Raw genomic sequence first — 14,598 nt, forward strand, 5'->3', positions numbered from 1 at the left:
TTGAGCCACATCCCCAGGCCAAGATAGCTTTTTGCCACTGCAATTAGTTCTTTTATCATTTTTTTGTCCACTTTAGGTCATTGAATTGTTGGAAAGAATTCTCTTGTGGTGTGTACTTAAAAATTACATTGCTATTTCCTGTTTTTGTTATAGTTTTACAGTTTTATCTGTAGTGCTGGCATACTAATAATAACAAGAAATTTTATTGCTTTATTAAGTGTAGCTATTTACCTTGATTACTATGTAGCAGGCAGCTGAGGCTTTCTAAGAATGATCTGAGAAGCTGAAAAGAATAAGGTGAGAAACCTCCTTTACTTTTACTTCTGTGCATTGTTAGGCAAGCACTGCCCCACTGAAACACATCTTCAGCCTGAACCTTTATACTGTTCATGATTACAGTGTTTATAAGCCAAAAATTAATCAGTATGTGAAGTGTTCAATGTCAGAATAAAATGAATAATGTCTAGATGAACTGTTAGAATTTTCAATATCTGAGTATTTCTTAAAACTACTTATCTCTTTGTTGATCTAATTTATAAGTAATAAGACAGCCAGTCAATTAGACTCTTATTATTTTTTTTTTTGATACTGGGGACTGAATCCAAGGGTGCTTAACTGAGCTACATTCCCCAGTCCTTTTTATTTTTTATTTTGAGACATGGTCTTGCAGAGCTGCTTAGGGCCTCACTAAGTGATTGTGGTCGACTTCAAACTTGGATCCTCCTACCTTAGCCTCCTAAGATGCTGGCATTACAGGCCTCTTATAAAGCAATAAATTTATTGAAAATATTTCAAGTGTTTACTTTCAATAAAAGATATAGGTAAATAAGACAGGCTTTTCATGTCTAAAACTTTTTTTTGGGGGGGTGGGGTGGGGTACTAGGGTTTAAACCCAGGGCTACTTAACCACTGAACCACATCCCCAATCCTAAAACAGTTTTTTTTGGGGGAGGGTATTGGGAATTGTACTCAAAGATATTCGACCACTGAGCCCCATCCCTAGCCCTGTTTTGTATTTTATTAGAGAGAGGGTCTCACTGAGTTGCTTCCTCACTGCTAAATTACTGAGGCTGGTTTAGAACTCTAGATCCCCCTGCCTCCGCCTCTGGCTCTGCCTCCACCTCCCAAGCCGCTTGGATTACAGGAGTGCACCAGCGAACCCTGCCTTGAAACAAAGATTAAAAAAAAAATTTTTTTTAAGTTGTAGATGGACACAATTCCATTTATTTACATGGTAGGAGCTCTACCACTGAGCCACAAGCTCCAGCCCCAAACACCTCAAAATTACAGATTGCTTTTTATTTTTATTTTTTTTTAAAATATTTTAATTGCAATTGGTTAAGACTGCCAATTGTGGAGGGGCTGCCATCTTTCCACTGCCTTCTCTGGTTTAATGGTGAGTAGCCTAGGTGTGATTTGCATTCCAGTAGTTATACATCGCGCTTGAGGTTTGTTGGGGATCCTTAAGCTTTGTAGATTGTAAACATCTTTTTTTTTTTTTTTAAGAGAGAAAGAGACAGAGAGAGAATTTTAATATTTATTTGTTTTTTAGTTTTCGGCGGACACAACATCTTTGTTTGTATGTGGTGCTGAGGATCGAACCTGGGCCACATGCATGCCAGGCGAGCGCACTATCGCTTGAGCCACATCCCCAGCCCCAGATTGCTTTTTAAATAGCTGGTAATTTTTATGATTGTAAATAGTTGATCTTTGAGAATTTTTCTGAGTGTAGGAAATCTTATACCTCACTGTTTTTGCAAATAATAATGACTAATTTCAAATAGCAGTTAGGACTAATACAAAAAGAAAAAATTTGGTGGGGGCGGTGAATAACTCAAACTTATGATCTTTCCATAGATGATTCATCTTATAGGAAATGTTTTATTCTGTATGCTTTTGAAAGTTGTATCTGGAGGCCACATGGTTTAATCTCACATACGGGCATAGAACTGCAGTTAAAAAAAAAAAAAAGGAGGGCTGGGGCTGTAGCTTAGTGGCAGAGAGCTTGCCTAGCATGCATGAGGCACTGGGTTCGATAATCAACACCACATAAAAATAAATAAAATAAAGGTATTGTGTCCAACTACAATTTTTTAAAAATATATTTAAAAAATGGAAGTTAAAACTAAGCTTGGTGCTGTGGCACACACCTGTAATCCCAGGGGCTAGAGGAACTGAGGCCAAAGGACCGAAGGATTGAAGGATCGGGAGTTCAAAGTCAGCCTCAGCAACGGGGGAGGTGCTAAGCAACTCAGTGAAACTCTGTCTCTAAAGAAAATACAGAATAGGGCTAGGGATGTGACTTGATGGTCCAGTGACCCTGAGTTCAATCCCCAGTATCAAATAAATAAGTAAGTCAAGAGAGTGGCCAGATATGTAGCACTCTGTAGAATAGTCAGAGTAAATGTCTATTCTAGTAGTTTGTTACTGTTGAATAGTTAAAAGAAATCTAGATGTCATTCCTTCCTTTGTTACCTTGGCATTAAATATATATTCAATAAATATCCTTTATACATTGACAGAATATATTAAAATGTGTTAGTCACTTAAATGAAATTCATTGTTCAAATACTTACAGTATTACTTATAATGAACTTTTCTGGCCAATTTTGATAATTTCCTTTCAAATTTAGTGATAGTTATTGATAGTCTCACCCGGACTGAGCAAAATGTTTTACCTCAGTTATTTATTTTTGGTTGAGTGGGGAATTGAACCCTGGGCCTCATGCATGTTCGGCAAGTGCTGTACTACAGAACCACACCCCCAGCCATCTCAGTTCTGTTTCTCACAATTATGTTTTACAGTTGAGGAAAGTGAGGGCCTGATATGTGTTCAGGTTAAAAGTGGGAGAGCCAAGATTTCAGTCTGCATTTTTAAAAATTCCACTCTTTATCCTGTTCTGCATAACTCACCATAAAGCCCATAAAATATGTGGGAATGTGCTTTCCTAAAGTTCTTCATCCAGTATATTTAGTTTTGTGTTTGCTCTAAAAAGAATGAGTCTACCCTTCATTTTAAGTGCATTAAATAACATTATCTTAACATCCTATGGGAAATATCTAGACGGGCCCTCAGATTCAAGTTTAGATTTTTTTCAGTTAAACTTTTTCACTTTGTCATACTCTTAATAGCTACATTTTGACTCTTGAGGGGGAAGTTCTACCTTACTTAGGGCTCATTAAAAACCCTAACATTTAGGGGCTGGGGTTGTGGCTCAGTGGTAGAGCACTCTTTGTAGGCACTGGTTTCGATCCTCAGTACCACATAAAAATAAATAAAATAAAATAAAAATATTGTGTTAAACTACAACTAAAAATAAAAAATTTTAAAAAGCCTAACATTGGGGCTGGGGATGTGGCTCAAGCGGTAGCGCGCTCGCCTGGCATGCGTGCGGCCCGGGTTCGATCCTCAGCACCACATACCAACAAAGATGTTGTGTCCGCCGAGAGCTAAAAAATAAATATTAAAAAATTCTCTCTCTCTCTCTCTCTCTCTCTCTCTCTCTCTCTCTCTCTCTCTCTCTCCTCTTATTCTCTCTTTAAAAAAAAAAAAAAAAAAAAAAAAAAAAAAAAGCCTAACATTTTTAAAAAATGTCATAGTGGTAATATTAGCTGACATTCACATATCATTTTAAAATTTAATTTGTGCCTGGAGATGTTAAGTCTCATGTAAGTTAGGAAGTAATATGCTCCAAGTAATATGCATTTTAAATCCATGTTTGTTACTGTTATTCCTTATATCTCACTGCTTTTCTTGTAAATCTATAATATCACATGTTCTGTAACACTAGGCTGTCATAGTTCTTTTCCTGCTTTCTTCATTTTGTCAATTCAATTTATCCAAAATAATAGAAGTCATAAAAGGTGGCATGCCAAAAAAAAAAAAACAACAACAAAAAACAACAAACAAACAAAAAAAACTACATTGGGAGTTAAGAGACCTGGATATTCGTTAATCTCAATTTTTGCCATGGACTAACTGGGATTTTGGTTATTTCTTTTCATTTCTCTTCTGCAAAACAAGGGAATTAGAATAAATCATTCAAGTAACTTTTGTTCCAGAATCCTATAAATTGTCATTGTTTCTTTTCCTGGTACTGGGAATTGAACCCAGGGGAACTCTACCACTGAGCTGCATCCCCAGTCCTTTGTTTGTTTGTTTGTTTATAATTTTGAGACAGGGTCTCACTGAGTTACTCAGGCTTACCTTAAATTTGTGATACTACTGCTTGCTTCTAATTTAGCCTCCCACATTGCTGGGATTATAGGAATGGTACCACTGTGCCTGGTCTTGAAATTGCAGAGGCTGGCCTCCAGTTTTGATCCTCTAGCCTTAGACTCCCTAGTAACTTGGATTATAGGTGTGCCCCACCTCACTGTTTTTTTTGTTTGTTTGTTTTTGAGGTGGTGGTCTCCCTATGCTATCCAAGTTAGCCTCCAAGTCTTGGGCTTAAGTAATACTCCTGCCTCAGTCTCCTGAGTAGCTGGGTTTATAGGCACCAACATAGCTTGGACTTGTTTCATTCTTTAAAAATCCTTGCAGTGGGGCTGGGGATGTGGCTCAAGCGGTAGGACGCTCGCCTGGCCCGGGTTCTATCCTCAGCACCACATACAAACAAAGATGTTGTGTCCGCCGAAAACTAAAAAATAAATATTAAAACAAAAATTCTCTCTCTCTCTCTCCCTCCCTCCCTCTCTCTCTCTCCTCTCTCCTCTCTCACTTTCTCTTTAAAAAAAAAAAAAAAAAATCCTTGCAGTTGGGGCTGGGTTGTGGCTCAGAGTTAGAGTGCTCACCTAGCCCTGGGTTCGATCCTCAGCACCACATAAATACAATAAAGATATTGTGTCTAACTACAACTAAAAAATAAAAAAATATTAAAAAAAAATCCTTGTAGTGGGACGGGCATTAGTAGATCCAACAAATTTTGTTAACAAATTGAAAACCATTGTCTAATAGTCTTCACTGTGCAAAAACTTTGGAAAATTATTCTTGATGTTTACATTCTATATTCTTTGATATAATCTTTTTATGATGATTTTCATTCATTGATTCAGTATTTCTGTTAGAGAATGAACACTTTTAAAGTTTCGTACTTTTATGTTTTATCTTCATTTTATTTTATTTTTTGCATTATTATTATCATCATCATCAGCAGCAGCAGCAGCTGCAGCAGCATCTGGTACTGGGGATTGAACCCAGGGCCACATAACCATTGAGCCACATCCTTTTAATTTTTTTTTTTTTTTTTAAATATGGAACGCTTCACGAATTTGCGTGTCATCCTTGCGCAGGGGCCATGCTAATCTTCTCTGTATCGTTCCAATTTTAGTATATGTGCTGCCGAAGCAAGTACCCTTTTAATTTTTTATTTTGGGACAGGGTCTTGCTAGGTTGCTCAGGGCCTAAGTTGGTGAGTCTGGCTTTGAACTTGTGATCCTCCTGTTTCAGACTCCTCAGTTGCTGGGGAAAATCTTTCTATTTTAATCTCCACAGTTGTCTTGTTTCAAATTTTGGTCTCATTTTTCCTTACAAATTAATAAGTACCTTTGTTATAGCCTAAGGATTTCATTGCTGTTCCTTAGATTACTCTTTCCCAACTGGTGACAGATTGGAAACTGAGTTGAAAATTTTAGTAATCTAACTAGTATACTATTGTGGTTTTAGAAGGGTATTTTTAGATGTTCAAAGTAAAAAATTCCATGACACCAGGAAAATCTAAGGGAGGGAAGGAGAAGAAAAAATGCCCCTATGCTACCAAATTTAGCTGCTTCTGCATCTTTACACTGTTTTGGTATGTGATCATTCAGACTTAGTGAATTTTTAGATTAGACCCTCTCCCAAATGCATCCAACGGTGATTATATAGTTTTATGTCTCAATGCATTTGAATTCATTTAATAAAATGGTTTTATTTTACTCACAACTAACAATAGGTGGTGATACTGTACTATGCCATAGGATTTTTACTTGGTTTCAGCTTCAAAAACAAAGCACTTTTGGAGTCTTATATTTTTATGTTTTAGGTCACTTGTCAGTGAAAATTATATATTCAAATATATAAAAATGTAATATATACCAAACAAATTTCCATTAGCTTTTGAAGACTTTCTGTTAAGAGAATGACTTTACTGGATAGTTATTTTTGGAAAATATCGAATAACTATTACAGTAGGCATGTGAGTTACAAATGTTTTTTTTTATTTTATTTATTTATTTATTTATTTTTAAAGAGAGAGAGAGAGAGATAATTTTTTTTTTTTAATATTTATTTTTTAGTTCTCGGTGGACACAGCATCTTTGTTGGTATGTGGTGCTGAGGATGGAACCTGGGCCGCACGCCTGCCAGGCGAGCGCGCTACCGCTTGAGCCACATCCCCAGCCCACAAATGTTTTTTTTAAATTTGTTTTAGTTGTAGATGGATACAATACCTTTATTTTATTTATTTATGTTTATGTGGTGCTGAGGATTGAACCCAAAGCCTCACACATGCCAGACGAGCTATCTACCACTGAGCCACAACCCCAGCCCTTGTCTAATGTTTTTTCAAATTGATTTTATGATTATCTGTTGACCTTACCTTACTAAGCTTTATATCTGACAGTTGTAAATTTTGACTAAAAATTCCTGACATTAAGGACAAAACAAGAAGAAATAAATAAAATGTACTTAATTCAGTTTATTTTTGCTCAGTTTCTTAAATTGCTATAATGTTAAAATCACCTATTAGATCAGGTAGGCAAGGACTTGGTAGATATAAAACCAGTACTGGCGATTTCTTCTTGTTTGTCCTTAATGTCAGGAATTTTTACTCAAAACTAAAGAAGGGAAATAGAATTCCATGAAAGGAAGTAGTAAATCAGTTTTAGATATTACTTTGGTGCTAAGTCAAAAATTATATCTAATAATATGGAGGAGGAGCCTGGTAGTATATCAAATGCTTGCCCAAACTTAATACAACTAAATGAACCAGATAAAGTACTGTGGTGTTTATTGCTGTGAATTTCTGATCTACTGGAGAATGCCAGCTGATATAATTAAGTAGTCATTTCAAAGAGTAAACTGGAAAAGCATCAGTTTTACTTAAAATTTACATTAATAAGATGCTATAGGTCTGGCTAATCTGGGTATTCTATGTTTGCAGAGTAAGGAATTTTATGTGGAAGGAGAAGTAGGCAAAAAGAAAAGAGAAATATTTTTAGAAGACACGTTAAATGTAGAGTACCTATTCTTATGAATATATGAACCTTTGTTTGATAGGCCCAAGGAAAGTAATCAACTCACTGTATCCTGAATTGCTTTTATCAAGAAAAAACTTGTTTTGTTTTTCCCTCTTTTTCTTTAGTAGTGGGTGAAGAAAAGGAAAAGGGTGAAGGGTGATTTGCATTTCCCACCAGGTGAACAATTTAAGTGTTAGCAAGGATTTCCAGAGATCTGTGTTAGAATATATCCTTTTTGTTTGGTGTGGTGCCTGACATGGACCTCTAGTTTCAGCTACTCAGGAGGCTTAAGCAAGAGGATCATTTGAAGCCCAGGAGTTCAAGGCCAGCTGGGGCAACATAGTCAGACCCCCATCTCTAAATAAATAAATAAATAAATAGAGTTGGGAGTATAGCTCAATGGTAGAACCCATTCTAGGTACAGTTCTCAGTATCAACAAAAAGTATTCTGGACAGGATCTTGTTGTGTCGCCCATACTGGCCTTGAATTTCTAGGCTCAAGCAATCTTACTGCATCCCAAATAGTAAGAATTTCAGGTGTGGTCATCATGCCTGGCTTAAAAAGTACTCATATTCATTTGTATATTTCTGTACATGTATACATTCTAATGAAATTCTAGTGTTACTGGTACCTAGGTGACCTTGTGTAAGTTACCTCTGTGGACATCCGTTGTCTCAATTCTCAGGTTCTTTCTATGAAAATTCTGTGATCCTCTAAACATATTAGATGGTCAATTATTGCTATTGTTCTTAAATTACTTTATTTCTAACTGCTAGTTAAAAAAAAAAAGCCCATTAGCTTTGTAATTTTATCTTACACTGCTTTGGATTTCTGCTTGTTTGTTTGTTTGTTTTAGTTGTAGGTGGACACAGTGCCTTTATTTTTATTTATTTTTTTTTTTGTAGTGCTAAGGATCAACCCCGTGCCTCACCCGCACTAGGTGAGCGCTCTACCACTGAGCCACAACCCCAGCCCCTGAATTTCTGCTTGTTTCTACCCTGAAATCTAATAAATAAACAGAAAAACTAAGGCTGACAGTGGGGGAAAATATCTGCAGTATAAGCTGACTGAATAACATCTTTGCCATGGGAGTGAGACGTGGATATAATGATTGTGTGATATAATGGAGTTTGATGTACTATGATTCAATTTCATAGGATTTATGCAGTTTATATTTATATACAGAACCTATTTAAGAGCATTAGCTTTGAAGTCTGAGGCTGAACTCTACTTTGCTAATCACTGTCTTTTATGACCTTGGACAAGTTATTTAATCTGTTTCAAATTTTCAGTTTCTAAAAAAGGTATAAAATACTGGATTATATTAAATTATATATGATGATTATATAGCATTTAGCAAGTTGTTTACTGTACAATAAGAGCTCAACAAATGATGCCTATTATTATGTTGTGTAGAAATGTTTGTAAATAGACTTTCAATATTTTCAATTTTTAAAAGAACATGCAATTTAAATACAGAATCCTTTTACAAAGGGGGGAGTACAACATCATTTCTTTATTCATCTGATTCAGTTTTATATACTAGGTTTATAAAATAAGAGTATCTATGTGTTTTAATCAGGATAGTTGAGCAATAATAATTTAGCAGTGTTTTAATATGAAGTTTACTCCAGCTGTTATTGTACTCATTGTTAGGCAAATATGGGTAAATGTCTCTTAAATGGAAAATCTGGCAACAAATTGTAAATTGACATTTACATAGAAACTGATTATTGTTCTTTCTTTTCTGATTTGTAGAAAATAGTTACAACTTTTTTTGTGACTGAACACAGATAAGAGGAGATATATATTTTTTTTAAAAGGGTAGTGTTACTAGTACCCTTAGAAGGTTTTTGAAAATTGCATATTCTTCAGGTAGGGAAGGCACATGTTGAAAAATATTCATCACAATTTACTTCTGCAACCCACATATAGAAAAGAAAACTGGTATATTTGGAATTCTCCTTGGTTAATTAGAACATTTATTTAATGCTATAACTTTCCTAGCATATTAACATTAATTATAACTGCAGGGGGTTGGGGATATGGCTCAAGCGGTAGCTCGCTCATCTGGCATGCATGCGGCCCGGTTTCCATCCTCAGCACCACATACAAACAAAGATGTTGTGTCCGCCAAAAACTAAAAAATAAGTATTAAAAAAATTCTCTCTCTCTCTCTCTCTCTCAAAAAAAAAAAAAATTATAACTGCAGGATAAGAGGCTTCATTAATATTCAGTATTCTTAGTCACAGCTGACTCATGTTATACAAAGAAGCTTTCCAAATCTAGATATAATTTTTTAAAGCCCAACAACAGCAACAAAAAATTGCAACTTTACCGAGGCCAGCATATTCCTTAAGAAAGATTAATTGTATTTTATTTATTTACTTGTCTCTTTATTTATTTAATATTTATTTTTTTTAGAGGTAGTTGGACACAATACCTTTATTTATTTATACTTATGTGGTGCTGAGGGATCGAATGCAGGGCCTCGAATGTCCTAGGCAAGCACTCTACTGCTGAGCCACAAACCCAGCCCTATTTTATTTTATTTTTATTATTTTGGGGAGGATAGTATAGGGCTTCTAACCCAGGGTCTCATACATGCTAGGCAAGGACCCTAGAATAATTATATTTAGATTATGTCTCAAAAGGTAGATTATAGGCTCTAAGGGCCATAAATTTCATCTGGTTTCTCTTCTACCAAGTTTGGCCTATATATAGGAACCAAGATTTCAGAGCCAGGCTTGGTGGTGCACACTTGTAATCCCAGTGACCTGGTAGGCTGAGGTGGAAGAGCAATTTAACAAGACTGAATCTCAAAAGAACAGAAAGGGCTGAGAATGTCACTCAGTGGTGAGTGTCTCTAGGTCAATTCCCAATATAGAATAAAAAAAATTTTCTTTCTCAAGGGATCTAATCTTAGTTCTACTACAAACACACATCGAGCCTTGGGGAAAACCACTCTTTTTACAGCTTTGAAAGAAGATTTTCATAATCTATTTTCCTATCATAATAGGAATTGGATTAATGTTAGTTAAAAATCAGATATCGCGGGCTGGGGATGTGGCTCAAGCGGTAGTGCGCTTGCCTGGCATGCGTGCGGCCGGGGTTCGATCCTCAGCACCACATACCAACAAAAATGTTGTGTCCGCCAACTAAAAAATAAATATTAAAAAAAATTCTCTCTCTCCTCCCTCACTCTCTCTTTAAAAAAAAAAAAAAGAGAGAAAAGAAAATGAAAAAAAAAAGAAAAAATCAGATATCAAACTCTTGCTTGTTACTAGTGCCCCCTAAGTTAAGGGAACATTATTAAGGAGAGATAATTAAAACCAAATTTCATTCATTATTTCTTGTGACTGCTGCTCCTTCTAGAGATAAACAGGTAACATGGGTGATCTTCAATATTGCCAGTGACACAATTCTCATCTTTTAAACTACCTTATCCTTGGATTAGGAGTAAATCTGGAATTGAGTGTTTCATATAAGATTCCTAAGAGATAGTAATATACATTTCTGTTAAACACTGGGATAGGAAAGACAAAGGTGTTTTATATTTGCATCCCGATCTCCAAGGGGATATACATTTACATACCATGCATTTAACATATTATAAAATCAATACCAATCTTCTCAAGTTCTTATCTTGGATATTTTATTCCTAGAAACAAAGCACAGTATCTGATGTACAGCACCTAATGTATATGTATTTTATTTACCTGATGAAATACATTCTGTTTCACTAATAAAGCTACCATAACACACTAAGCTACCATTAAGCTATCAAGAGCAAATATATTTGGATTTCATAGTTTATCTGACTTTGTCTAGAGATCAGAAAATCAAAGTACAGAAAACCAGGTTATGCTCTTAGAAGGAGTTTACTTCTGTTTACTTAGCATATACTGTGTGTCAGATTGATAGGTGTTGGGTGTACAAAGGTGCTCCAAGATACTGTCTCTGCCTTGAGGAGTTAGTTAGGAAGAATTACATGTAAGAAAAATAATCTAGTATTCTGGTAAATGCTGTGATACATGTATGGGAAAGTGATAAGAACCATTTTTCATGAGAAGTTTTATACTTTTTTTAATCCTCACACGGCTTATATGAAATATATTACACTTTAGTGGTTTTAAAAGAAAATGGGGGGGGGGCTGGGGTTGTAGCTCAGCAGTAGAGCACTCGCCTAGCACATGTGAGTCCCTGGGTTCGATCCTCAGCACCACATAAAAATAAGTAAATAAAATAAAGGCATTGTGTCCAACTATACCTAAAAAGTAAATATTAAAAAAAAAAAAAAAGAAAGAAAATGAGGGGCTGGAGTATGTAGCTCAGTGTTAGAGCACTTGCCTAGCATGTATGAGGCCCTGGGTTCAATTCTCAGCACCACATATAAATAAAGTAAAATAAAGGTCTATTGACAATTAAAAAAAGAAATAAAATGAGGGATTGGGTCTGTAACTCAGTGGCAGAGTCTTGCCTAGCATGTGTGAGGACTGGGTTTGATCCTTAGCACCACATAAAAATGAACAAATAAAATAAAGGCATTTTGTCCATCTACAACTCAAAAAAAAAAAAAAAAGAAAAAGAAAAGAAATTGAAATCCTCCTCTTAAAGAATACTGGCATTTAGTTGGGTGTCAGGGTGCATGCCTCTAATCTCAGTGCCTAGGGAAGCTGACAGAGGAGGATTACAAATTTGAGACAGCCTCAGCAACTTTGTAAGATCCTGTCTCAAAATAAAATAAAAGGGATAGAGATAGCTCAGTGGAAAATGCTCCTGGGTTCATGCTCTGTACAAAAAAAAAAAAAAAAAAAAAATAGTTTAAGTGATGTGACTGCAAGCCACAGAAAGCTGCAGAACTGGAGGAGGCAAGGAATGAAGTCTTTCCTAGAACCTCCAGAGAGTTTGTGGCCTGGCTTATACCTTGATTTTGGCCCAGTGATATAATTTTGGACTGTGGCATCCAGAACAGTGAGAGAATACAGTTGTGAAGCCAAGAAAAAAAAAAAAAAAGAAGAAGAAGAAGAAAAAAAAATTATAGGTAACTTTTTTACTAGTAAATTCTTTAGTTTTAGTGATACTGTTACCACTGTTTACCAGTGATGAGTCCTTGCTTCCCCAATGCTAAAGTATAACACCAGAGAAGCATGCCAAGGCAAGTTTAGAAACTTTATTAAAGGATATCAGAAAAGATTTCTCCGGAGGAAGAAGGGGACCCAAGAGGTGGAATAGGTCGAAGGGCGGATGTGTTCCCCTTTTTATAGCTAAGGTCTTCTTTCAGCTTTCCTGCATTCCTGAACTTTGTTCTGTTATCTTTCAGGCCCAAAGGGTGGGAGACAGGTGGGCCAAAGGAGTAATCTGGGTAGGAAGGACTTTTGGATTAGCATCTTTAAGTGAAATACCTTTGAAAATGAGCCAATCACTGTTTAAGAACTAAATGTTCAGGTTTAATAATTAAATCCCAAATGTTAATAAAACTACAATTGAGAACTTCAAATGTTCAGTTACACTACTTCTTGTCAAACATATCTGAACTTTCTAATCTGTGTCTTTATACCTTCTATCTAGAGACCTACACATTTTTAAAATATTTAGCTCGAATGTCTTATCTTCTATGAAACATTCTCTGATCCTTTCTTTTAGAGGGCATCTCTTTCCTACTACTGTTTTAAATAAAGAAGAATTTTAGATAAATAAAGTATCTGTTTTGCTGGAAGCTGCTTCATTTAACATTTTCTCTGGATGGGCTCTGGGCCTTGGGAACATTAACATTTCAATTTCCCAAGTGCTGCTCTGCTTTTCCAGGCTCCATTGTCAACGTGGCCTTCATTTTCTGTTTTACTCTATACTATACTAACTACCTATCTTTAAATCTGGCTTCAATACTTTTTTTTTTTTGGCACTGGGGATTGAATTCAGGGGGGCTTTGCAACTGAGCTGAGGTACTACTTCCCCAGCACTTTTTAAAAATATTTTTTAGTTGTCAGTGGACCTTTATTTATATGCAATGCTGAGAATCAAACCCAGTGCCTCACACATGCTAGGCAAGCGCTTTAACCACTGAGCTCCCATCCCAGCCTCAGCACTTTTTGTTTTTTATTTTGAGGCAGGATCTCACTAAGTTGCTTAGGGCCTTGCTAAATTGCTGAGGCTGGTCTTGAATTTTTAATCCTCCTGCCTCAGCCTCCCAAATTTGTTGGGATTACAGGCATGCACTTCAATACCTGAATGCTGGGCAACTCTCTGAAGCATGTTTTGTAAGGGAATTAATCTGATTCATAAGATTTAAGTGCTCCTGGCTTAACTCTCCTCCCCCACCTTTTCTTTTCTTTTCCACCTCTTAATACCATCATCATGGGACCTAAAGTTCCAGAATTTTGAAGGGATACAAACATTCAGACTATAGAATCTATGAATTTTTATGTCTGTGTTTTTAATCTACTTGGAGTTTATAAGGTGGATTTTAAGCTGAATTTTCCCCTTGTATTGATGTCGTACAACTCTTCATTCCATAGTCTTTTTATTGAGTTTGAAGTGCCATTTTTATCATAAAACAAATAAAGATACTTTCATAAGTATATTTTTGAACTGGTTCTACTCCTTCTATTTTATTGCTAATACCACAATTTTACTTAATTGGCGTTATGCATTAAAGCACTGATGCATTAAAAAAAAAAACAAAAATAAAAGTAAATATAAAACAATTTTGAAGGATTGTATATTTAATGTTTTAAGAAAAACTGTGGCACCAGTCTGACTGCTTAGATTCACATCTCGGCTCCATGTTTTCCTGTCTGTATTTAAAATTTTTAGATATCTGGGTCCTGGGTGGGCTGCTTTATTTTTCATTTTAAATTTAATTGTGTTATATATGCCATATTTTAGCAGCTTATAAGATAATGGGTTTTTGGATTTTTTTAAACCAAGTACATCATTAGCTTTTTTTTTTAATGCTTTTATTTTATTTATTTTTATGTGGTGCTGAGTATCAAACCCTGTACCTCTCACATGCTAGGCAAGGGCTCTACCGCTGAGCCACTATCCCATTTAGCTTTTTTTTTTTTTAATTTAATTTTTTTAGTTGTGAATAGACACAATACTATTAATTTTTATTCATTTATTTTTATGTGGTGCTGAGGATCAAACCCAGTGCCTCACACATTCAAGGAAAGAGCTCGGCCACTGAGTCACAATCCCAGCCCCATCATTAGCTTTTGTAAATATTCTGTGTATGAGAACAAAGTGGGAAAGGGCTACATTGCTGAAAAGAAGAGGAGTACTGGGGGGGGGGGTGAGAAGAAAAAGTTCCAACCTTTTTCTAATTACTAACATGCAATACACTGCTTAGTGGTAGAGCCGTTGCCTAGCATGCATGA

The 14,598-nt window shown here is 35.8% G+C and overlaps 1 protein-coding gene and 1 non-coding gene across 8 annotated transcripts in view; one reads left to right on the forward strand and one right to left on the reverse strand.

The window, feature by feature from the left end:
* Fbxl20 (F-box and leucine rich repeat protein 20) overlaps window positions 1–14,598 on the forward strand; it is a 104,739-nt gene that overhangs the window by 3,160 nt on the left and 86,981 nt on the right. The gene's annotated exons all lie outside the window — the stretch shown is intronic.
* Window positions 5,248–5,354, reverse strand: LOC120884711 (U6 spliceosomal RNA). Its single transcript, XR_005727122.1, has one exon. It is a non-coding gene; the product is annotated as a U6 spliceosomal RNA (small nuclear RNA).

The sequence above is a fragment of the Ictidomys tridecemlineatus genome, chromosome 3 (genome assembly GCF_052094955.1).
Source record: "Ictidomys tridecemlineatus isolate mIctTri1 chromosome 3, mIctTri1.hap1, whole genome shotgun sequence".
NCBI classification, from domain to species: Eukaryota; Metazoa; Chordata; class Mammalia; order Rodentia; family Sciuridae; genus Ictidomys; species Ictidomys tridecemlineatus.